Here is a 19960-nt window from a genome sequence, read left to right as displayed (position 1 = left end):
TGATAAGTACCTGGACAGTCTTGCCTAATTACACTGAAATGTCTCAGGTTCTAGGTATTAAACAAGTAAATGGCAGAAACCAACTCCAAAGTAATAGGTAATTATTTTGGTTAACAAGATGGTAAGAACAAGCACAGGTTAACTTAATTACACTGAAACACCGGACAAGTTTTAGATATTAAACAGGTAAGTGTGAGATACAAACTTCAGAAACATGATAAGTAGGGGTGGGCGACATGGCCCTAAAATAATATCGCGATATTTTATGGTAATATCGCGATAACGATACTCTTGACGATATGACGAAATACTGAAAAAAAAAATATTTCAAGAATACACTACTGCAACAAAATAAAAATATATTTTTCTTATTGATATGATATGGCAAACCCCTAACTAAGATATTAAAAAATACAAGAAATGTATCAGATTTGTAACAGAAGTCAATGATCCAGAATGTCATGGTAATACTGCGCTCTACATATCTCCATATATCCAGGATTAAAGTAAAATAAATGATACTGGACAAATATAATGAGTCTTTAGTAGATACATAATGGTAAATGAGAACAGTGTGATTTTTTCTTTTGATAAAAACAGCAAAAAAGTAGCACCCTGATGTGATAATTAGGGGTGGGTGATATGGCACGATATTTCAGGGTATAATATCGTTCACGATATAATTTTTTTTTGCGATATTATTGTGTACGATATGATATGGCACACCCCTAATGATAAGTACCCACACAGTCCCCATACCCTGAAGAAAGCTGAGCTTACCATGTATGTCAACAAATAACCATTTGTAGAATTCCCTGCTGTTCAAACACTGTGTAAAAAAACAGAACTTCAGTAAGGAATAATAAATAAATGGTTTTACTGAGTTCTTAGCAAAACACAATTTCTCAGAATAGTGAAATTATTTATTTCCACTTTTGTCAAATGTCTCTTTTGACATCCAACAATTCCTTTAAGATCTACTCTACTTGTAATAGGCCATGCAAACATTACTCTATAGTATATTCAGTCCAGACAAACTGACTCCTTCACACACACACACACACTAAACTTAACACACATAACACTGCTGTTAATACTGCCGTTTGGGCCAATATTAAGTACATTAACTCCCCAAACTTAGCTTAGAAGCGGAGAAATGCTAAGAAAACAGCTTGGTAGGAACACACACGAACTACTCTCTTCCCTTCTGTCTCTCACATACACACAAACAGGCTGGACACGATTAACTTCTCAACACTAATTGGCTAATAACATGGCAATTATGCCTCAAACTCATCCCATTGGTTGCACTGAACAAAAAACTACAAGTAAATGGTGCAAAAACAGGAAATGATTCTGGGAATTTTGTATTGCATTTTACTTGAAATACAATGAAAGGGATTTTTAAGTACACTTAACATTTACACTTAACATCCTACACTTTATATTTAAATATCAACCATAACAATCTGTGTGTGGGGTGAATCTTATGCCAGAAGTTTTTGCAAAAAAAATAAAAATAATAAAGTCAGAAGGGGAGAGAGGAGTTTGCATCCATTCCTAAGCTGCTGTGTTCTTAGTATTTCTCCACTCTAAAGCTAAGTTAGGGGAGTTAGTATACTTTATATTTCCGTTTTTAAGAGACAGTTTAACTGTTACATGTGGTTAGTATAGTGTGTGTGTGTGTGTGTGTGAACAGGGTGGTCTGGATTAAAGGGAATTGTCGTACAGGAACAGTTGTGTAAAAAGAGTGAACTGAAAAACGTAATAAATCATTTCAATAACAGTGTCACCATTGTTAAAAATTCTTTAGTAAGCATTTTTTGGGTAAAATAAAGTCAATTAATCAGACAATTTCTTTGGCTTACAGAAATAATCATTTAACGTGTTTCCACTTAGCCTAGATCATATAAACATGCATAAAATGTTGCGCTGGAGTTGTTGGAGATGGCAGCGTTTGCATTATTGGAAAATCGAATTCATTGAGAGCTCATTTTCCGTGACCATTATGTTTTTTGGCCCATGATGATGAATGACTTATAAGCCGTTTTAGATTTCCAAGAGCATAAGAGGATAAGTAAACAAGCTGAGTGCGTGACGGGTGGCTGGTAAGCAACTAATTTAAATGAAAGCATTCATTATCCATCCTAGAATAATACATTTAAAACATGGGTAATTATTAGTTACGCATCTTGCAACACTTTTCTTTCTTGACTTGCATAATATACTCTAGCATATTATTATTATTATTATTATTATTATTATTTTTATTATAACATTATGCTCTGCGTAATTCAGGGAGTAGTCATGGCTGGTGTGATGTTTTCGTGCACTTGCGCTTGATTTCAAGTTGATTGTGATGTACTAAGAGAAAGTACGTGGGATTCTGCCCACGCCTGGTTTGATAAATCCGGATTTTTTTGTGCGTACGGAACTTTTCAGGTCTGAACGTACAGAACATTTTAGTAGGAAGTCCACGCAAGTCTTAGTACATGAGGCCCCATACTTTCTCTTATTACATCACAATCAACTTGAAACCAAGCGCAAGTGCACAAAAACATCACACCTGCCATGTCTCCTCCCTGAATTACGCAGAGCATATTATAATAATAATAATTATAATAAGAAGAAGAATTGTTATTATTATTATTATTATTATTATTATTATTATTATTATTATTATTATTATATACGCGTAGCGTATAATTACCCTTTTTTAAATTGTATTATTCTAAGATGGATAATAAATGCTTTGATTTAAATGCTTTAAATGAGTTGCTTAGCAAGAAGCCACACATCACACACTCAGCTTGTTTTCTTATCCTCTTATGCTTTTGGAAATTTAAATGGGCTTATAAGCCAGTCATCATCGTGGGCCAACATAATCGTCAGGGAAAATGCACTCTCAGTGAATTTGGCCATTAGCAATATTTTCCAATAATGCCAACTCTGCCATCTCCAACAACTCCAGCGCAAACTTTTATTCATGTTTATACAATCTAGGCTAAGTGGAAACACGTTGAATGATTATTTCTGTAAGCCAATGAAATTGTCTGATTAATTTACTTTATTTTACCCAATAATGGCTTACTACAATGTGTGCATAAAGGATATCTTAATAGTTGTAATTTCAATGCATCGCCTCTAAGTGTCTCCAAATGACAAAAACACAATACATACGTACAAAAAAAAGGCGTATGCCCGAAACGAAAGTGCCGTGGGGGAACACACTTTCTCACGTTCAAGTCAAATTAAGTACATCTGACCGTGAGCATGCAATATGGCGTACGCAATGTTTTTGTGCGTACGCACCTTTAGTACATGAGACCCCTGGTGTTCCCAGGTCGTCTCCTATCCAAGTACTAACCAAGCCAAACCCTGCTTAGCTTCCGAGATCAGATGAGATCGGGCGTTCTCAGGGTAGTGTGACCGTAAGCGATTACAGAACTCTCATAAATACTATTTATGCACGTTCACAAACGTTGGGTTTCAAATAACACAATAGTAATATATAACAAGACCATACTAATAGAAGCAAAAGGGGAAAAGCTTACAGCACCTGGTATTCTCAGGTGGTCTCCCATCTAAGTACTAACCAGGCCAAACCCTGCTTAGCTTGCGAAATCAGACGAGATCGGGCATTCTCAGATTATTGTGACGATCAGACGAGATTGGACATTCTCAGGGTAGTGTGACCATAAGCAGTTGTATCACTCTCATAAATACTATTAATGACGTTCATCAATGTTGGGTTTCAAATTACACACTAGTAATATACAACAAGAAAAAAGTAATCGAACCAAGAGGGGAAAAGCTTACAGCACCTGGTATTCCAAGCTGGTCTCCAATCCAAGTACTAACTAGGTCAAACCCTGCTTACTTGCCGAGACAAGACGTGATTGCGCGTTCTCAGGGTAGTGTGACCGTAAGCGATTGAAGAACTCTTGTGAAGAATACTTATGTGACTTCATCTATGTTGGGTTTCGAATAACACACTAATAATATGTAACAAGACAATAGTAATAAAAGCAAAAGGGGAACAGCTTACAGCACCTGGTATTCCCAGTTGGTCTCCCATCCAAGTACTTACCAGGCCAAACCCTGCTAAGCATCCGAGATCAGACAAGATTGTGTATTCTTAGGGTAGTGTGACCGTAAGCAGTTGAAGAGTTCTTGTGAAGACTACTTATGTGACTTCATTTCTGTTGGGTTTCTGCTGGTCTCCCATCCAAGTACTAATCAGGCCAAACCCTGCTTAGCTTCTGAGATCAGACAAGATCGTTTTTTCTCAGGGTAGTATGACCGTAAGCGATTGCAGAACTCTCATCAAGACTATTTATGTGACTTCATCTGTGTTGGGTTTCAAATAAAACAATAGTAATATACAAAAAGACCAAACTAATAGAAGCAAAAGGGGAAAAGCTTACAGCACGTGGTATTCCCAGGTGGTCTTCCATACAAGTACTAACCAGGGCAAACCCTGCTTAGCTTCCGAGATCAGACGAGATCGGGCATTCTCAGGGTTGTGTGACCGTAAGCGATTGCAGAACTCTCATCAAGACTACTTATGCGACTTCATCTATGTTGGGTTTCAAACAACACACTAGTAATGTATAACAAGACCATGGTCATAGAAGCAAAAAGAGAAAAGCTTACAGCACCTGTTATTCCCAGGTGGTCTCCCATCCAAGTACTAACCAGGCCAAACCCTGCTTAACTTCCGAGATCAGACGAGATCGGGCGTTCTCAGGGTTGTGTGACCGTAAGCGATTGCAGAACTCTCATCAAGACTACTTATGCGACTTCATCTATGTTGGGTTTCAAACAACACACTAGTAATGTATAACAAGACCATGGTCATAGAAGCAAGAGGGGAAAAGCTTATAGCACCTGGTATTCCCAGGTGGTCTCCCATCCAAGTACTAACCAGGCCAAACCCTGCTTAGCTTCTGATATCAGACGAGATCGGGCGTTCTCAGGGTAGTGTGACCGTAAGCGATTGCTGACCTCTCATCAAGACTACTTATGCGACTTCATCTATGTTGGGTTTCAGATAATACACTAGTAATGTATAACAAGACCATGGTCATAGAAGCAAGAGGGGAAAAGCTTAAAGCACCTGGTATTCCCAGGTAGTCTCCCATCCAAGTACTAACCAGGCCAAACCCTGCTTAGCTTCCGAGATCAGACGAGATCGGGCGTTCTCAGGGCAGTGTGACCGTAAGCCATTGCAAAGCTCTCATCAAGAATACTTATGCAACTTCATCTATGTTTGGTTTCAGATAACAAACTAGTAATGTATAACAAGACCATGGTAATAGAAGCAAGAGGGGAAAAGCTTACAGCACCTGGTATTCCCAGTTGGTCTTCCATCCAAGTACTAACCAGGGCAAACCCTGCTTAGTTTCCGAGATCAGACGAGATCGGGCGTTCTCAGGGTAGTGTGAACGTAAGCGATTGCAAAACTCTCATCAAGACTACTTATGCGACTTCATCTATGTTGGGTTTTAGATTACACACTAGTAAAGTATATCAAGACCATGGTCATAGAAGCAAGAGGGGAAAAGCTTACAGCACCTGGTACTCCCAAGTGGTCTCCCATCCAAGTACTAACCAGACCAAACCCCGCTTAGCTTCCGAGATCTGACGAGATCGGGCGTTCTCAGGGTAGTGTGACCGTAAGCAATTGCAGAACTCTCATCAAGACAACTTATGCGACTTCATCTATGTTGGTTTTTAGATTACACACTAGTAATGTATAACAAGACCATGGTAATAGAAGCAAGAGGGGAAAAGCTTACAGCACCTGGTATTTCCAGGTGGTCTCCCATCCAAGTACTAACCAGGCCAAACCCTGCTTAGCTTCCGAGATCAGACGAGATCGAGCGTTCTCAGGGTAGTGTGACCGTAAGCGATTGCAGACCTCTCATCAAGACTACTTATGCGACTTCGTCTATGTTGGGTTTTAGATTACACACTAGTAATGTATAAGAAGACCATGGTCATAGAAGCAAGAGGGGAAAAGCTTACAGCACTTGGTATTACAAGGTGGTCTCCCATCCAAATACTAACCAGGCCAAACCCTGCTTAGCTTTCGATATCAGACGAGATCGGGCGTTCTCAGGGTTGTGTGACCGTAAGCGATTGCAGAACTCTCATCAAGACTACTTATGCGATTTCATCTATGTTCGGTTTCAAATAACACACTAGTAACGTATAACAAGACCATGGTCATAGAAGCAAGAGGGGAAAAGCTTACAGCACCTGGTTTTTCCAGGTGGTCTCCCATCCAAGTACTAACCAGGCCAAACCCTGCTTAGCTTCCAAGATCAAATGAGATCGGGCGTTCTCAGGGTAGTGTGAACTTAAGCGATTGCTGACTTCTCATCAAGACTACTTATGCGACTTCATCTATGTTGGGTTTCAGATGACACACTAGTAACGTATAACAAGACCATAGTCATAGAAGCAAGAGGGGAAAAGCTTACAGCACCTGGTATTCCCAGGTGGTCTCCCATCCAAGTACTAACCAGGCCAAAACCTGCTTAGCTTCCGAGATCAGACAAGATTGGGCATTCTCAGGGTAGTGTAACCGTAAGCGATTGCAGAACTCTCATCAAGACAACTTATGCGACTTCATCTATGTTGCTTTTCAAATAAAACACTAGTAACGTATAAGAAGACCATGGTAATAGAAGCAAGAGGGGAAAAGCTTACAGCACCTGGTATTCCCAGGTGGTCTCCCATCCAAGTACTAACCAGACCAAACCCTGCTTAGCTTCCGAGATCAGACGAGATTGGGCGTTCTCAGGGTTGTGTGACCGTAAGCGATTACAGAACTCTCATCAAGACTACTTATAAGACTTCATCTATGTTCGGTTTCAAATAACACACTAGTAACGTATAACAAGACCATGGTAATAGAAGCAAGAGGGGAAAAGCTTACAGCACCTGGTATTCCCGGGTGGTCTCCCATCCAAGTACTAACCAGGCCAAACCCTGCTTAGCTTCCGAGATCAGACGAGATCGGGCGCTCTCAGGGTAGTGTGACTGTAAGCGATTGCAGAGTTATCATCAAGACAACTTATGCGACTTCATCTATGTTGCGTTTCAAATAACACACTAGTAATGTATAGCAAGACCATGGTAATAGAAGCAAGAAGGGAAAAGCTTACAGCACCTGGTATTCCCAGGTAGTTTCCCATCCAAGTACTAACCAGGCCAAACCCTGCTTAGCTTCCGAGATCAGACGAGATCGGGCGTTCTCAGGGTTGTGTGACCGTAAGCGATTGCAGAACTCTCATCAAGACTACTTATGCGACTTCATCTATGTTCGGTTTCAAATAACACACTAGTAACGTATAACAAGACCATGGTCATAGAAGCAAGAGGGGAAAAGCTTACAGCACCTGGTATTCCCAGGTGGTCTCCCACCCAAGTACTAAACAGGCCAAACTCTGCTTAGCATCCGAGATCAGACGAGATCGGGCGTTCTCAGGGCAGTGTGAACGTAAGTTATAGCAAAGCTCTCATCAAGACTACTTATGCAACTTCATCTATGTTTGGTTTCAGATAACAAACTAGTAAGGTATAACAAGACCATGGTAATATAAGCAAGAGGGGAAAAGCTTACAGCACCTGGTATTCCCAGGTGGTCTCCCATCCAAGTACTAACCCGACCAAACCCTGCTTAGCTTCCGAGATCAACCGAGATCAGGCGTTCTCAGGGTAGTGTAACAGTAAGCTATTGGAGAACTCTCATCAAGACAACTTATGCGACTTCATCTATGTTGCGTTTCAAATAAAACAATATAGCCGCAAGCGGCAATCATCGGGTTCAAGCACCAACTTGCACAATGGTGCCTACTGGAGCATTGAATGGTGATGTGTAAGAAGGTCTGATATGATTGGAGATGCCCTGTCACATTTAGAAATTATCAAGTTTTTCACCTGTTATTAATGTTGAGCAGAGGCCTTTCAACCTGATCAGTGCTTAAATTCACATGTAAATCTAGTGAACTTTGTAGGATATTCATTAAGCGAGTTAGAACTAGTCAAAAGGTGTCTACATGTTATTGGTATTGATCAGGTGGCTTCAACCAGAATGTTCACAAAGTGGTATTCAGATTGACCTTTGAACCTTTGCAAAACAAGCTGAACTGTTTGACCAAACAAGTTTAAATTAACACAAAGGAGTGAATGTTCTGATATGACATGTAATTACGAAGTTATTATAAATCTAGTTCTGAATTAAATGGCGCTTCATCAAGCACCAACTAGCACAATGGTGCCTACTAGAGCATAGGATGGTGATGTGTAAGAAGGTCTAACACAATTGGAGACATTCTGTCACATTTAAAATGATCAAAAGTCTTTCACCTGTTATTAATGTTGAGAAGAGGCACAAAGGAGTGAATGTTCTGATATGACATGTAATGTCAAGTTATTCTTAATCTAGTTCTGTATTAAATGGCGCTTCATCAGAGTGATATTGTACAGAGGTCTTTAACATTGTGAGATTACAGCAAATACTGCAGAGTTACAGCAATTTAGATTAGAAATTCCAAGGACGCACAGATTGCTTGATGCCTGGAGAGTATTGTATGTGAAATTTTCACAAATGTTTTTAATGAACATTTACCTAGAGACTCTACAGTGTGCAGCAAGACTGAAATGGAGGTGATAGGCCAAATATCCAGAGAGTAGTTTCAATATAGCTATTTTCAAACAATTAGCAATTATGAATGAACAAAGCACTTTTTAAACATAGTTGTATTGAGAAATTTGTCAGAGCCACTGTACTAAATATGGCAAAAACAATTAGATGTCAAAATAGTACAGCATGATTGACATATACTCGTTTTTTTGGAACAGCACCCCCCAGTGGGCGGATTGTTTCAGCACTTTGCAGGTCACTACAGTGTCTCCACCTGAACATAACTGCCAAATATCATCCAGATTGGGCAACATTCAGCCTGCCAAAATGTCTGCTGAATGCTGATTGGCTGATGGTGTTCAGCCATGTTGATTGATTAAGTTGCCCTTTGAACATCCTTTAGAGGCTGTATGATAGATTCTGCATGCAAAGTTTCAACTTGCTATGTTGCACGGTTGCTGAGAAACAGTGCTCCAAATTTACCTCTTGAAGTGAATGGGGCATATATCCGGAAGGACTAATTTGCATATGGCGGCCATATTGTTTACATATTTCAACTTTTTCTTAATGAATATTGAAGTGCATGCTCTCACGAGTGTTTTGATACCAAACATGCCAGGATTGGTCAAAATTCCTAGGACTAGTTTGCAAAAGTATGTTTTGCATATTATGCAAATTAGCACAAAATCTATATAGACGGAAGTGCATGGTCCAAATTGGAAAGTTGTTGGTATTGACCCAAGGAATCCATCAAAAAAAGAATTTTGAATGTAGGTCTTATGGTTTTTGAGTTATTGAGAAAATTGTGAAAAATGAATTTCCTTGTTTATAGCGCCACCACTTGACCAATCGGTGCCATTTTTGTTGTCCACCGAGATGCACTGATCCTACATCTACCTACCAAGTTTCATTTCTCTATGACTTACGGTTTAGGCTGCACAACTGTTTTTACAGGAGAAAAAGAATAATAATAATAAGAAGAAGAAGAAGAAGAAGAAGAAGAAGAAAAATCTTAGCAAAAACAATAGGGTTCTACGCATCTTCGGTGCTTGAACCCTAACTAGTAACGTATAAGAAGACCATGGTAATAGAAGCAAGAGGGGAAAAGCTTACAGCACCTGGTATTCCCAGGTGGTCTCCCATCGAAGTACTAACCAGACCAAACCCTGCTTAGCTTCCGAGATCAGACGAGATCGGGCGTTCTCAGGGTTGTGTGACCGTAAGCGATTACAGAATTCTCATCAAGACTACTTATGCGACTTCATCTATATTCGGTTTCAAATAACACACTAGTAACGTATTACAAGACCATGGTCATAGAAGCAAGAGGGGAAAAGCTTACAGCACCTGGTATTCCCAGGTGGTCTCCCAACCAAGTACTAACCAGGCCAAACCCTGCTTAGTTTCCGAGATCAGACGAGATCGGGCGTTCTCAGGGTAGTGTGACCATAAGCGATTGCAGAACTCTTATCAAGACTACTTATGCGACTTCATCTATGTTGGGTTTCAGACAATACACTAGTAATGTATAACAAGACCATGGTCATAGAAGCAAGAGGGGAAAAGCTTACAGCACCTGGTATTCCCAACTGGTTTCCCATCCAAGTACTAACCAGACCAAACCCTACTTAGCTTCCGAGATCAGACGAGATTGGGCGTTCTCAGGGTTGTGTGATCGCAAGCGATTACAGAACTCTCATCAAGACTACTTATGCGACTTCATCTAGTAACGTATAAGAAGACCATGGTAATATAAGCAAGAGGGGGAAAGCTTACAGCACCTGGTATTCCCAGTTGGTCTCCCATCCAAGTACTAACCAGGCCAAACCCTGCTTAGTTTCCTAGATCAGACAAGATCGGGCCTTCTCAGGGTAGTGTGACCGTAAGCGATTGCAGAACTCTCATCAAGACAACTTATGCGACTTCATCTATGTTGCGTTTCAAATAACACACTAGTAATGTATAACAAGACCATGGTCATAGAAGCAAGAGGGGAAAAGCTTACAGCACCTGGTATTCCCAGGTAGTCTCCCATCCAAGTACTAACCAGGCCAAACCGTACTTAGCTTCCGAGATCAGACGAGATCGGGCGTTCTCAGGGTAGTGTGACTGTAAGCGATTGCAACACTCTCATCAAGACTATTTATGCGACTTCATCTATGTTGGGTTTCACATAAGACTCTAGTAACGTATAACAAGACCATGGTCATAAATCAAGAGGGGAAAAGCCTACAGCACCTGGTATTCCCAGGTGGTCTCCCATCAAAGTACTTACCAGGCCAAACCCTGCTTGGCTTCCGAGATCAGACGAGATCGGGCGTTCTCAGGGTAGTGTGACTGTAAGCGATTGCAGAGTTATCATCAAGACTACTTATGCGACTTATCTATGTTGGGTTTCAGATAACACACTAGTAATGTATAACAAGACCATCGTCATAGAAGCAAAAAGTGAAAAGCTTACAGCACCTGGTATTCCCAGGTGGTCTCCCATCCAAGTACTAACCAGGCCAAACCCTGCTTAGCTTCCGAGATCAGACAAGATCGGGCGTTCTAAGGGTAGTGTGACCGTAAGCGATTGCAGAACTCTCATCAAGACAACTTATGCGACTTCATCTATGTTGCGTTTCAAATAACACACTAGTAATGTATAACAAGACCATGGTCATAGAAGCAAGAGGGGAAAAGCTTACAGCACCTGGTATTCCCAGGTAGTCCCCCATCCAAGCACTAACCAGGCCAAACCTTGCTTAGCTTCCGAGATCAGACGAGATCGGGCGTTCTCAGGGTAGTGTGACCTTAAGCGATTGTTGACCTCTCATCAAGACTACTTATACGACTTCATCTATGTTGGGTTTCAGATAATACACTAGTAATGTATAACAAGACGATGGTCATAGAAGCAAGAGGGGAAAAGCTTACAGCACCTGGTATTCCCAGATGGTCTCCCATCCAAGTAGTAACCAGGCCAAACCCTACTTAGCTTCCGAGAACAGACGAGATCGGGCATTCTCAGGGTAGTGTGACTGTATGCGATTGCAACACTCTCCTGAAGACTATTTATGCGACTTCATCTATGCTGGGTTTCAGATAAAACTCTAGTAACGTATAACAAGACCACGGTTATAAATCAAGAGGGGAAAAGCTTACAGCACCTGGTATTCCCAGGTGGTCTCCCATCCAATTACTAAACAGGCCAAACCCTGCTTAGATTCCGAGATCAGACGAGATCGGGCGTTCTCAGGGTTGTGTGACCGTAAGTGATTGTAGAACTCTCATCAAGACTACTTATGCGACTTCATCTATGTTCGGTTTCAAATAACACACTAGTAACGTATAACAAGACCATGGTAATAGAAGCAAGAGGGGAAAAGCTTACAGCACCTAGTATTCCCAGGTGGTCTCCCATCCAAGTACTAACCAGGCCAAACCCTGCTTAGCTTCCGAGATCAGCCAAGATCGGGCGTTCTCAGGGTAGTGTGACCGTAAGCGATTGCTGACCTCTCATCAAGACTACTTATGCGACTTCATCTATGTTGGGTTTCAGATAATACACTAGTAATGTAAAATAAGACCACGGTCACAGAAGCAAGAGGGGAAAAGCTTACAGCACCTGGTATTCCCAGGTGGTCTACCATTCAAGTACTAACCAGGCCAAACCCTGCTTAGCTTCTGAGATCAGACGAGATCGGGTGTTCTCAGGGTTGTGTGACCATAATGGGTTGCAGAACTCTCATCAAGACTACTTATGCGACTTCATCTATGTTGTGTTTCAAACAACAGACTAGTAATGTATAACAAGACCATGGTCATAGAAGCAAGAGGGGAAAAGCTTACAGCACCTGGTATTCCCAAGTGGACTCCCATCCAAGTACTATCCAGGCCAAACCCTGCTTAGCTTCCGAGATCAGACGAGATCGGGCGTTCTCAGGGTAGTGTGACCGTAAGCGATTGCTGACCTCTCATCAAGACTACTTATGCGACTTCATCTATGTTGGGTTTCAGATAATAAACTAGTAATGTATAACGAGACCATGGTCACAGAAGCAAGAGGGGAAAAGCTTACAGCACCTGATATTCCCAGATGGTCTCCCATCCAAGTACTAACCAGGCCAAATCCTGCTTAGCTTCCGAGATCAGCTGAGATCAGGCGTTCTCAGGGCAGTGTGAACGTAAGTTATAGCAAAGCTCTCATCAAGACTACTTATGCAACTTCATCTATGTTTGGTTTCAGATAACAAACTAGTAAGGTATAACAAGACCATGGTAATAGAAGCAAGAGGGGAAAAGCTTACAGCAACTGGTATTCCCAGGTGGTCTCCCATCCAAATACTAACAAGGCCAAACCCTGCTTAGCTTCCGAAATCAGACGAGATCGAGCGTTCTCAGGGTAGTGTGACTGTAAGCGATTGCAGAACTATCATCAAGACTACTTATGCGACTTCATCTATGTTGGGTTTCAGATGACACACTAGTAACGTATAACAAGACCATGGTAATAGAAGCAAGACGGGAAAAGCTTACAGCACCGGGTATTCCCATGTGGTCTCCCATCCAAGTACTAACCAGAACCAAACCCTGCTTAGCTTCCGAGATCAGACGAGATCGGGCGTTCTCAGGGTTGTGTGACCGTAAGCGATTACAGAACTCTCATCAAGACTACTTATGCGACTTCATCTATGTTTGGTTTTAGATTACAAACTAGTAATGTATAACAAGACCATGGTCATAGAAGCAAGAGGGGAAAAGCTTACAGCACCTGGAATTCCCAGGTGGTCTCCCATCCAAGTACTAACCAGGCCAAACCCTGCTTAGCTTCCGAGATCAGACGAGATCAGGCGTTCTCAGGGTAGTGTGACCGTAAGCGATTGCTGACCTCTCATCAAGACTACTCTCAAGGTTGTGTGGCCATAAGCGATTACAGAACTCTGATCAAGACTACTTATGCAACTTCATCTATGTTGGGTTTCAGACAATACACTAGTAATGTATAACAAGACCATGGTCATAGAAGCAAGAAGTGAAAAGCTTACAGCACCTGGTATTACCAGGTGGTCTCCCATCCAAGCAGTAACCAGGCCAAACCCTACTTTGCTTCCGAGAACAGACGAGATCGGGCGTTCTCAGGGTAGTGTGACTGTATGCGATTGCAACACTATCATGAAGACTATTTATGCGAATTCATCTATGCTGGGTTTCAGACAACACTCTACTAACGTATAACAAGACCATGGTCATAAATCAAGAGGGGAAAAGCTTACAGCACCTGGTATTCCCAGGTGGTCTCCCATCCAAGTACTAACCAGGCCAAACACTGCTTAGCTTCCTAGATCAGACGAGATTGGGCGTTCTCAGGGTAGTGTGACCGTAAGCGATTGCAGAACTCTCATCAAGACTACTTATGCAACTTCATCTATGTTGGGTTTCAGATAACACTCTTGTAACGTATAACAAGACCATGGTCATAAATCAAGAGGGGAAAAGCTTACAGCACCTGGTATTCCCAGGTGGTCTCCCATCCAAGTACTAACCAGGCCAAACCCTGCTTAGCTTCCGAGATCAGACGAGATCGGGCGTTCTCAGGGCAGTGTGACCGTAAGCTATAGCAAAGCTCTCATCAAGACTACTTATGCAACTTCATCTATGTTTGGTTTCAGATAACAAACTAGTAATGTATAACAAGACCATGGTCATAGAAGCCAAAAGTGAAAAGCTTACAGCACCTGGTATTCCCAGGTGGTCTCCCATCCAAGTACTAACTAGGCCAAACCCTGCTTAGCTTCCGAGATCAGACGAGATCGGGCGTTCTCAGGGTAGTGTGACCGTAAGCCATTGCAGAGCTCTCATCAAGACTACTTATGCAACTTCATCTATGTTGGGTTTCAGATAACAAACTAGTAATGTATAACAAGACCATGGTAATAGAAGCAAGAGGGGAAAAGCTTACAGCACATGGTATTCCCAGGTGGTCTCCCATCCAAATACTAACCAGACCAAACCCTGCTTAGCTTCCGAGATCAGACGAGATTGGGCGTTCTCAAGGTAGTGTGACCGTAAGCGATTGCAGAACTCTCATCAAGACTACTTATGCGACTTCATCTATGTTGGTATTCAGATAACAAACAAGTAATGTATAACAAGACCATGGTAATAGAAGCAAGAGGGGAAAAGCTTACAGCACCTGGTATTCCCAGGTGGTCTTCCATCCAAGTACTAACAAGGCCGAACCCTACTTAGCTTCCGAGATCAGATGAGATTGAGCGTTCTCAGGGTAGTGTGACCGTAAGCGAATGCAGAACTCTCATCAAGACTACTTATGCGACTTCATCTATGTTGGGTTTCAGATAACAAACGAGTAATGTATAACAAGACCATGGTCATAGAAGCAAGAGGGGAAAAGCTTACAGCACCGGGTATTCCAGGTGGTCTCCCATCCAAGTACTAACCAGGCCAAACCCTTCTTAGCTTCCGAGATCAGACGAGATCGGGCCTTCTAAGGGTAGTGTGACCGTAAGCGAATGCAGAACTCTCATCAAGACTACTTATGCGACTTCATCTATGTTGGGTTTCAGATAACAAACTAGTAATGTATAACAAGACCATGGTCATAGAAGCAAGAGGGGAAAAGCTTACAGCACCGGGTATTCCCAGGTGGTCTCCCATCCAAGTACTAACCAGGCCAAACCCTTCTTAGCTTCCGAGATCAGACGAGATCGGGCGTTCTAAGGGTAGTGTTACCGTAAGCGATTGCTGACCTCTCATCAAGACTACTTATGCGACTTCATCTATGTTGGGTTTCAGAAAATACACTAGTAATGTATAACAAGACCATGGTCATAGAAGCAAGAGGTGAAAAGCTTACAGCACCTGGTATTCCCAGGTTGTCTCCCATCTAAGTACTAACAAGGCCAAACCCTGCTCAGCTTCCGAGATCAGACGAGATCGGGCGTTCTCAGGGTAGTGTGACCCTAAGCCATTGCAGAGCTCTCATCAAGACTACTTATGCAACTTCATCTATGTTGGGTTTCAGATAACAAACTAGTAATGTATAACACGACCATGGTAATAGAAGCAAGAGGGGAAAAGCTTACAGCACCTGGTATTCCCAGGTGGTCTCCCATCCTAATACTAACCAGTCCAAACCCTGCTTAGCTTCCGAGACCAGACGAGATCGGGCGTTCTCAGGGTAGTGTGACCGTAAGCAGTTGCAGAACTCTCATCAAGACTACTTATGCGACTTCATCTATGTTGGGTTTTAGATTACACACTAGCAATGTACAGTATAACAAGACCATGGTCATAGAAGCAAGAGGGGAAAAGCTTACAGCACCTGGTATTCCCAGGTGGTCTCCCATTCAAGTACGAACCAGGCCAAACCCTGCTTAGCTTCCGAGACCAGACGAGATCGGGCGTTCTCAGGGTACTGTGACTGTATGCGATTGCAACACTCTCATCAAGACTATTTATGCGACTTCATCTATGTTGGGTTTCAGACAACACTCTAGTAACGTATAACAAGACCATGGTCATAAATCAAGAGGGGAAAAGCTTACAGCACCTGGTATTCCCAGGTGGTCTCCCATCCAAGTACTACCAGGCCAAACCCTGCTTAGCTTCCGAGATCAGACGAGATCGGGCGTTCTCAGGGTAGTGTGACCGTAAGCCATTGCAGAGCTCTCATCAAGACTACTTATGCAACTTCATCTATGTTGGGTTTCAGATAACAAACTAGTAATGTATAACAAGACCATGGTCATAGAAGCCAGAGGGGAAAAGTTTACAGCACCGGGTATTCCCAGGTGGTCTCCCATCCAAGTACTAACCAGGCCAAACCCTTCTTAGCTTCCGAGATCAGACGAGATTGAGCGTTCTCAGGGTAGTGTGACCGTAAGGGATTGCAGAACTCTCATCAAGACTACTTATGCGACTTCATCTATGTTGGGTTTCAGATAACAAATTAGTAATGTATAACAAGACCATGGTCATAGAAGCCAGAGGGGAAAAGTTTACAGCACCGGGTATTCCCAGGTGGTCTCCCATCCAAGTACTAACCAGGCCAAACCCTTCTTAGCTTCCGAGATCAGACGAGATCGGGCCTTCTAAGGGTAGTGTGACCGTAAGCGAATGCAGAACTCTCATCAAGACTACTTATGCGACTTCATCTATGTTGGGTTTCAGATAACAAACTAGTAATGTATAACAAGACCATGGTCATAGAAGCAAGAAGGGAAAAGCTTACAGCACCGGCTATTCCCAGGTGGTCTCCCATCCAAGTACTAACCAGGCCAAAAACTGCTTAGCTTCCGAGATCAGACGAGATCGGGAGTTCTAAGGGTAGTGTGACCGTAAGCGATTGCTGACCTCTCATCAAGACTACTTATGCGACTTCATCTATGTTGGGTTTCAGAAAATACACTAGAAATGTATAACAAGACCATGGTCACAGAAGCAAGAGGGGAAAAGCTTACAGCATCTGGTATTCCCAGGTGGTCTCCCATCCAAGTACTAACCAGGCCAAACCCTGCTTATCTTCCGAGATCAGACGAGATCAGGCGTTCTCAGGGTAGTGTGACCGTAAGCGATTGCTGACCTCTCATCAAGACTACTTATGCGACTTCATCTATGTTGGGTTTTAGATTACACACTAGTAATGTATAACAAGACCATGGTCATAGAAGCAAGAGTGGAGAAGCTTACAGCACCTGGTATTCCCAGGTGGTCTCCCATCCAAGTACTAACCAGGACAAACCCTGCTTAGCTTCCGAGATCAAACGAGATCAGGCGTTCTCAGGTTAGTGTAACCGTAAGCGATTGCAGAACTCTCATCAAGACAACTTATGCGACTTCATCTATGTTGGGTTTCAGACGACACACTAGTAACGTATAACATGACCATGGTCATAGAAGCAAGAGGGGAAAAGCTTACAGCACCTGGTATTCCCAGGTGGTCTCCCATCCAAATACTAACCAGGCCAAACCCTGCTTAGCTTCCGAGACCAGACGAGTTCGGGCGTTCTCAGGGTAGTGTGACCGTAAGCGATTGCAGACCTCTCATCAAGACTACTTATGCGACTTCATCTATGTTGGGTTTCATATAATACACTAGTAATGTATAAAAAGACCATGGTCACAGAAGCAAGAGGGTAAAAGCTTACAGCACCTGGTATTCCCAGGTGGTCTCACATCCAAGTACTAAGCAGGCCAAACCCTGCTTAGCTTCCGAGATCAGACGAGATCGGCCGTTCTCAGGGTAGTGTGACCATAAACCATTGCAGAGCTCTCATCAAGACTACTTATGCAACTTCTTCTACGTTGGGTTTCAGATAACAAACTAGTAATGTATAACAAGACCATGGTAATAGAAGCAAGAGGGGAAAAGCTTACAGCACCTGGTATTCCCAGGTGGTCTTTCATCCAAGTACTAACCAGGTCAAACCCAGCTTAGCTTCCGAGATCAGACGAGATCGGGCGTTCTCAGGGTAGTGTGACCGTAAGCCATTGCAGAGCTCTCACCAAGACTACTTATGCAACTTCATCTATGTTGGGTTTCAGATAACAAACTAGTAATGTATAACAAGACCATGGTAATAGAAGCAAGAGGGGAAAAGCTTAAAGTACCTGGTATTCCCAGGTGGTCTTCCATCCAAGTATTAACCAGGGCAAACCCTGCTTAGCTTCCGAGATCAGACGAGATCGAGCGTTCTCAGGGTAGTGTGACCGTATGCAATTGCAGAGCTCTCATCAAGACTACTTATGCGACTTATCTATGTTGGGTTTCAGATAACACACTAGTAATGTATAACAAGACCATGGTCATAGAAGCAAAAAGTGAAAAGCTTACAGCACCTGGTATTCCCAGGTGCTCTCCCATCCAAGTACTAACCAGGCCAAAGCCTCCTTAGCTTCCAAGATCAGAGAAGATCGGGCGTTCTCAGGGTAGTGTGACCTTAGGCAGTGGCTAAACTCTCATCAAGACTACTTATGCGACTTCATCTATGTTGGGTTTCAGATAATACACTAGTAATGTATAACAAGACCATGGTCATAGAAGCAAGAGGGGAAAAGCTTACAGCACCTGGTATTCCCAGGTGGTCTCCCATCCAAGTACTAACCAGGCCAAGCCCTGCTAAGCTTCCGAGATCAGACGAGATCGGGCATTCTCAGGGTAGTGTGACCGTAAGCCATTGCAGAGCTCTCATCAAGACTACTTATGCAACTTCATCTATGTTGGGTTTCAGATAATACACTAGTAATGTATAACAAGACCATGGTCATAGAAGCAAGAGGGGAAAAGCTTACAGCACCTGGTATTCCCAGGTGGTCTCCCATCCAAGTACTAACCAGGCCAAACCCTGCTTAGCTTCCGAGATCAGACGAGATCGGGCGTTCTCAGGGTAGTGTGACCGTAAGCGATTGCTGACCTCTCAGCAAGACTACTTATGCGACTTCATCTATGTTGGGTTTCAGATGACACACTAGTAACGTATAACATGACCATGGTCATAGAAGCAAGAGGGGAAAAGCTTACAGCACCTGGTATTCCCAGGTGGTCTCCCATACAAATACTAACCAGGCCAAACCCTGCTTAGCTTCCGAGACCAGACGAGATCGGGCGTTCTCAGGGTAGTGTGACCGTAAGCGATTGCTGACCTCTCATCAAGACTACTTATGCGACTTCATCTATGTTGGGTTTCAGATAATACACTAGTAATGTATAACAAGACCATGGTCACAGAAGCAAGAGGGGAAAAGCTTACAGCACCTGGTATTCCCAGGTGGTCTCCCATCCAAGTACTAACCAGGCCAAACCCTGCTTAGCTTCCGAGATCAGACGAGATCGGGCGTTCTCTGGGTAGTGTGACCGTAAGCCATTGCAGAGCTCTCATCAAGACTACTTATGCAACTTCATATATGTTGGGTTTCAGATAATACACTAGTAATGTATAACAAGACCATGGTCATAGAAGCAAGAGGGGAAAAGCTTACAGCACCTGGTATTCCCAGGTGGTCTCCCATCCAAGTACTAACCAGGCCAAACCCTGCTTAGCTTCCGAGATCAGACGAGATCGGGCGTTCTCAGGGTAGTGTGACCGTAAGCGATTGCTGACCTCTCAGCAAGACTACTTATGCGACTTCATCTATGTTGGGTTTCAGATGACACACTAGTAACGTATAACATGACCATGGTCATAGAAGCAAGAGGGGAAAAGCTTACAGCACCTGGTATTCCCAGGTGGTCTCCCATACAAATACTAACCAGGCCAAACCCTGCTTAGCTTCCGAGACCAGACGAGATCGGGCGTTCTC

General features: G+C 42.8%; 30 non-coding genes and 32 pseudogenes across 30 annotated transcripts in view; all 62 read right to left on the bottom strand.

Annotated features, from left to right (window-relative positions):
• Nucleotides 1-3318: 3318 nt before the first annotated feature.
• Nucleotides 3319-3437, bottom strand: LOC125802051 (5S ribosomal RNA; annotated as a pseudogene).
• Nucleotides 3438-4041: 604 nt separating this feature from the next.
• LOC125802061 (5S ribosomal RNA) lies at nucleotides 4042-4160 on the bottom strand (annotated as a pseudogene).
• Nucleotides 4161-4420: 260 nt separating this feature from the next.
• Nucleotides 4421-4539, bottom strand: LOC125801922 (5S ribosomal RNA; annotated as a pseudogene).
• A 110-nt stretch (nucleotides 4540-4649) lies between these two features.
• Nucleotides 4650-4768, bottom strand: LOC125801763 (5S ribosomal RNA). Its single transcript, XR_007438923.1, has one exon. It is a non-coding gene; the product is annotated as a 5S ribosomal RNA (ribosomal RNA).
• A 110-nt stretch (nucleotides 4769-4878) lies between these two features.
• Nucleotides 4879-4997, bottom strand: LOC125801868 (5S ribosomal RNA; annotated as a pseudogene).
• A 110-nt stretch (nucleotides 4998-5107) lies between these two features.
• Nucleotides 5108-5226, bottom strand: LOC125801810 (5S ribosomal RNA). The gene has a single exon (XR_007438969.1). It is a non-coding gene; the product is annotated as a 5S ribosomal RNA (ribosomal RNA).
• A 110-nt stretch (nucleotides 5227-5336) lies between these two features.
• LOC125801995 (5S ribosomal RNA) lies at nucleotides 5337-5455 on the bottom strand (annotated as a pseudogene).
• Nucleotides 5456-5565: 110 nt separating this feature from the next.
• LOC125801778 (5S ribosomal RNA) lies at nucleotides 5566-5684 on the bottom strand. The gene has a single exon (XR_007438938.1). It is a non-coding gene; the product is annotated as a 5S ribosomal RNA (ribosomal RNA).
• Nucleotides 5685-5794: 110 nt separating this feature from the next.
• On the bottom strand, nucleotides 5795-5913 carry LOC125801771 (5S ribosomal RNA). The gene has a single exon (XR_007438931.1). It is a non-coding gene; the product is annotated as a 5S ribosomal RNA (ribosomal RNA).
• A 110-nt stretch (nucleotides 5914-6023) lies between these two features.
• LOC125801951 (5S ribosomal RNA) lies at nucleotides 6024-6142 on the bottom strand (annotated as a pseudogene).
• A 110-nt stretch (nucleotides 6143-6252) lies between these two features.
• On the bottom strand, nucleotides 6253-6371 carry LOC125801966 (5S ribosomal RNA; annotated as a pseudogene).
• A 110-nt stretch (nucleotides 6372-6481) lies between these two features.
• On the bottom strand, nucleotides 6482-6600 carry LOC125801973 (5S ribosomal RNA; annotated as a pseudogene).
• Nucleotides 6601-6710: 110 nt separating this feature from the next.
• Nucleotides 6711-6829, bottom strand: LOC125801764 (5S ribosomal RNA). Its single transcript, XR_007438924.1, has one exon. It is a non-coding gene; the product is annotated as a 5S ribosomal RNA (ribosomal RNA).
• Nucleotides 6830-6939: 110 nt separating this feature from the next.
• On the bottom strand, nucleotides 6940-7058 carry LOC125801847 (5S ribosomal RNA). The gene has a single exon (XR_007439006.1). It is a non-coding gene; the product is annotated as a 5S ribosomal RNA (ribosomal RNA).
• Nucleotides 7059-7168: 110 nt separating this feature from the next.
• Nucleotides 7169-7287, bottom strand: LOC125801869 (5S ribosomal RNA). Its single transcript, XR_007439013.1, has one exon. It is a non-coding gene; the product is annotated as a 5S ribosomal RNA (ribosomal RNA).
• Nucleotides 7288-7397: 110 nt separating this feature from the next.
• Nucleotides 7398-7516, bottom strand: LOC125801976 (5S ribosomal RNA; annotated as a pseudogene).
• A 110-nt stretch (nucleotides 7517-7626) lies between these two features.
• On the bottom strand, nucleotides 7627-7745 carry LOC125801944 (5S ribosomal RNA; annotated as a pseudogene).
• Nucleotides 7746-9762: 2017 nt separating this feature from the next.
• Nucleotides 9763-9881, bottom strand: LOC125801858 (5S ribosomal RNA). Its single transcript, XR_007439012.1, has one exon. It is a non-coding gene; the product is annotated as a 5S ribosomal RNA (ribosomal RNA).
• A 110-nt stretch (nucleotides 9882-9991) lies between these two features.
• Nucleotides 9992-10110, bottom strand: LOC125801789 (5S ribosomal RNA). The gene has a single exon (XR_007438948.1). It is a non-coding gene; the product is annotated as a 5S ribosomal RNA (ribosomal RNA).
• Nucleotides 10111-10220: 110 nt separating this feature from the next.
• Nucleotides 10221-10339, bottom strand: LOC125801997 (5S ribosomal RNA; annotated as a pseudogene).
• An 86-nt stretch (nucleotides 10340-10425) lies between these two features.
• LOC125801977 (5S ribosomal RNA) lies at nucleotides 10426-10544 on the bottom strand (annotated as a pseudogene).
• Nucleotides 10545-10654: 110 nt separating this feature from the next.
• Nucleotides 10655-10773, bottom strand: LOC125801822 (5S ribosomal RNA). Its single transcript, XR_007438981.1, has one exon. It is a non-coding gene; the product is annotated as a 5S ribosomal RNA (ribosomal RNA).
• A 109-nt stretch (nucleotides 10774-10882) lies between these two features.
• LOC125801776 (5S ribosomal RNA) lies at nucleotides 10883-11001 on the bottom strand. Its single transcript, XR_007438936.1, has one exon. It is a non-coding gene; the product is annotated as a 5S ribosomal RNA (ribosomal RNA).
• Nucleotides 11002-11110: 109 nt separating this feature from the next.
• LOC125801770 (5S ribosomal RNA) lies at nucleotides 11111-11229 on the bottom strand. The gene has a single exon (XR_007438930.1). It is a non-coding gene; the product is annotated as a 5S ribosomal RNA (ribosomal RNA).
• A 110-nt stretch (nucleotides 11230-11339) lies between these two features.
• On the bottom strand, nucleotides 11340-11458 carry LOC125801962 (5S ribosomal RNA; annotated as a pseudogene).
• A 110-nt stretch (nucleotides 11459-11568) lies between these two features.
• Nucleotides 11569-11687, bottom strand: LOC125801968 (5S ribosomal RNA; annotated as a pseudogene).
• A 109-nt stretch (nucleotides 11688-11796) lies between these two features.
• Nucleotides 11797-11915, bottom strand: LOC125801872 (5S ribosomal RNA; annotated as a pseudogene).
• Nucleotides 11916-12025: 110 nt separating this feature from the next.
• On the bottom strand, nucleotides 12026-12144 carry LOC125801854 (5S ribosomal RNA; annotated as a pseudogene).
• A 110-nt stretch (nucleotides 12145-12254) lies between these two features.
• LOC125801882 (5S ribosomal RNA) lies at nucleotides 12255-12373 on the bottom strand (annotated as a pseudogene).
• Nucleotides 12374-12483: 110 nt separating this feature from the next.
• Nucleotides 12484-12602, bottom strand: LOC125801992 (5S ribosomal RNA). The gene has a single exon (XR_007439026.1). It is a non-coding gene; the product is annotated as a 5S ribosomal RNA (ribosomal RNA).
• A 110-nt stretch (nucleotides 12603-12712) lies between these two features.
• LOC125802007 (5S ribosomal RNA) lies at nucleotides 12713-12831 on the bottom strand (annotated as a pseudogene).
• Nucleotides 12832-12941: 110 nt separating this feature from the next.
• Nucleotides 12942-13060, bottom strand: LOC125802011 (5S ribosomal RNA; annotated as a pseudogene).
• Nucleotides 13061-13170: 110 nt separating this feature from the next.
• On the bottom strand, nucleotides 13171-13290 carry LOC125801802 (5S ribosomal RNA). Its single transcript, XR_007438961.1, has one exon. It is a non-coding gene; the product is annotated as a 5S ribosomal RNA (ribosomal RNA).
• A 110-nt stretch (nucleotides 13291-13400) lies between these two features.
• Nucleotides 13401-13519, bottom strand: LOC125801892 (5S ribosomal RNA). The gene has a single exon (XR_007439016.1). It is a non-coding gene; the product is annotated as a 5S ribosomal RNA (ribosomal RNA).
• A 160-nt stretch (nucleotides 13520-13679) lies between these two features.
• LOC125802050 (5S ribosomal RNA) lies at nucleotides 13680-13798 on the bottom strand (annotated as a pseudogene).
• A 109-nt stretch (nucleotides 13799-13907) lies between these two features.
• On the bottom strand, nucleotides 13908-14026 carry LOC125801838 (5S ribosomal RNA). The gene has a single exon (XR_007438997.1). It is a non-coding gene; the product is annotated as a 5S ribosomal RNA (ribosomal RNA).
• Nucleotides 14027-14135: 109 nt separating this feature from the next.
• Nucleotides 14136-14254, bottom strand: LOC125801825 (5S ribosomal RNA). The gene has a single exon (XR_007438984.1). It is a non-coding gene; the product is annotated as a 5S ribosomal RNA (ribosomal RNA).
• Nucleotides 14255-14364: 110 nt separating this feature from the next.
• On the bottom strand, nucleotides 14365-14483 carry LOC125802071 (5S ribosomal RNA). Its single transcript, XR_007439034.1, has one exon. It is a non-coding gene; the product is annotated as a 5S ribosomal RNA (ribosomal RNA).
• Nucleotides 14484-14593: 110 nt separating this feature from the next.
• LOC125801984 (5S ribosomal RNA) lies at nucleotides 14594-14712 on the bottom strand (annotated as a pseudogene).
• A 110-nt stretch (nucleotides 14713-14822) lies between these two features.
• LOC125801983 (5S ribosomal RNA) lies at nucleotides 14823-14941 on the bottom strand (annotated as a pseudogene).
• A 110-nt stretch (nucleotides 14942-15051) lies between these two features.
• LOC125801926 (5S ribosomal RNA) lies at nucleotides 15052-15169 on the bottom strand (annotated as a pseudogene).
• A 110-nt stretch (nucleotides 15170-15279) lies between these two features.
• On the bottom strand, nucleotides 15280-15398 carry LOC125802105 (5S ribosomal RNA). Its single transcript, XR_007439063.1, has one exon. It is a non-coding gene; the product is annotated as a 5S ribosomal RNA (ribosomal RNA).
• A 110-nt stretch (nucleotides 15399-15508) lies between these two features.
• LOC125802028 (5S ribosomal RNA) lies at nucleotides 15509-15627 on the bottom strand (annotated as a pseudogene).
• A 110-nt stretch (nucleotides 15628-15737) lies between these two features.
• LOC125801851 (5S ribosomal RNA) lies at nucleotides 15738-15856 on the bottom strand. Its single transcript, XR_007439010.1, has one exon. It is a non-coding gene; the product is annotated as a 5S ribosomal RNA (ribosomal RNA).
• A 115-nt stretch (nucleotides 15857-15971) lies between these two features.
• On the bottom strand, nucleotides 15972-16090 carry LOC125801945 (5S ribosomal RNA; annotated as a pseudogene).
• Nucleotides 16091-16199: 109 nt separating this feature from the next.
• LOC125802097 (5S ribosomal RNA) lies at nucleotides 16200-16317 on the bottom strand. The gene has a single exon (XR_007439055.1). It is a non-coding gene; the product is annotated as a 5S ribosomal RNA (ribosomal RNA).
• Nucleotides 16318-16427: 110 nt separating this feature from the next.
• On the bottom strand, nucleotides 16428-16546 carry LOC125802003 (5S ribosomal RNA; annotated as a pseudogene).
• Nucleotides 16547-16656: 110 nt separating this feature from the next.
• Nucleotides 16657-16775, bottom strand: LOC125801837 (5S ribosomal RNA). Its single transcript, XR_007438996.1, has one exon. It is a non-coding gene; the product is annotated as a 5S ribosomal RNA (ribosomal RNA).
• A 110-nt stretch (nucleotides 16776-16885) lies between these two features.
• LOC125801933 (5S ribosomal RNA) lies at nucleotides 16886-17004 on the bottom strand (annotated as a pseudogene).
• A 110-nt stretch (nucleotides 17005-17114) lies between these two features.
• LOC125801804 (5S ribosomal RNA) lies at nucleotides 17115-17233 on the bottom strand. Its single transcript, XR_007438963.1, has one exon. It is a non-coding gene; the product is annotated as a 5S ribosomal RNA (ribosomal RNA).
• A 110-nt stretch (nucleotides 17234-17343) lies between these two features.
• Nucleotides 17344-17462, bottom strand: LOC125801883 (5S ribosomal RNA; annotated as a pseudogene).
• A 110-nt stretch (nucleotides 17463-17572) lies between these two features.
• Nucleotides 17573-17691, bottom strand: LOC125801794 (5S ribosomal RNA). The gene has a single exon (XR_007438953.1). It is a non-coding gene; the product is annotated as a 5S ribosomal RNA (ribosomal RNA).
• A 110-nt stretch (nucleotides 17692-17801) lies between these two features.
• LOC125801967 (5S ribosomal RNA) lies at nucleotides 17802-17920 on the bottom strand (annotated as a pseudogene).
• A 110-nt stretch (nucleotides 17921-18030) lies between these two features.
• Nucleotides 18031-18149, bottom strand: LOC125801887 (5S ribosomal RNA; annotated as a pseudogene).
• A 110-nt stretch (nucleotides 18150-18259) lies between these two features.
• LOC125802032 (5S ribosomal RNA) lies at nucleotides 18260-18378 on the bottom strand (annotated as a pseudogene).
• A 109-nt stretch (nucleotides 18379-18487) lies between these two features.
• Nucleotides 18488-18606, bottom strand: LOC125802067 (5S ribosomal RNA; annotated as a pseudogene).
• A 110-nt stretch (nucleotides 18607-18716) lies between these two features.
• On the bottom strand, nucleotides 18717-18835 carry LOC125801798 (5S ribosomal RNA). Its single transcript, XR_007438957.1, has one exon. It is a non-coding gene; the product is annotated as a 5S ribosomal RNA (ribosomal RNA).
• A 110-nt stretch (nucleotides 18836-18945) lies between these two features.
• On the bottom strand, nucleotides 18946-19064 carry LOC125801803 (5S ribosomal RNA). The gene has a single exon (XR_007438962.1). It is a non-coding gene; the product is annotated as a 5S ribosomal RNA (ribosomal RNA).
• A 110-nt stretch (nucleotides 19065-19174) lies between these two features.
• Nucleotides 19175-19293, bottom strand: LOC125801809 (5S ribosomal RNA). Its single transcript, XR_007438968.1, has one exon. It is a non-coding gene; the product is annotated as a 5S ribosomal RNA (ribosomal RNA).
• A 110-nt stretch (nucleotides 19294-19403) lies between these two features.
• LOC125802015 (5S ribosomal RNA) lies at nucleotides 19404-19522 on the bottom strand. The gene has a single exon (XR_007439028.1). It is a non-coding gene; the product is annotated as a 5S ribosomal RNA (ribosomal RNA).
• A 110-nt stretch (nucleotides 19523-19632) lies between these two features.
• Nucleotides 19633-19751, bottom strand: LOC125801792 (5S ribosomal RNA). The gene has a single exon (XR_007438951.1). It is a non-coding gene; the product is annotated as a 5S ribosomal RNA (ribosomal RNA).
• Nucleotides 19752-19861: 110 nt separating this feature from the next.
• The window catches only part of LOC125801808 (5S ribosomal RNA), a 119-nt gene continuing 20 nt past the window's right edge, over nucleotides 19862-19960 (bottom strand). Inside the window, exon 1 of the ribosomal RNA XR_007438967.1 lies at nucleotides 19862-19960. This exon is cut by the window's right edge and continues 20 nt beyond it. This is a non-coding gene — a ribosomal RNA (5S ribosomal RNA).

This window comes from Astyanax mexicanus, chromosome 4, assembly GCF_023375975.1.
Source record: "Astyanax mexicanus isolate ESR-SI-001 chromosome 4, AstMex3_surface, whole genome shotgun sequence".
Lineage (NCBI taxonomy): Eukaryota > Metazoa > Chordata > Actinopteri > Characiformes > Acestrorhamphidae > Astyanax > Astyanax mexicanus.
This window is presented reverse-complemented; position numbering and strand designations above follow the sequence as displayed.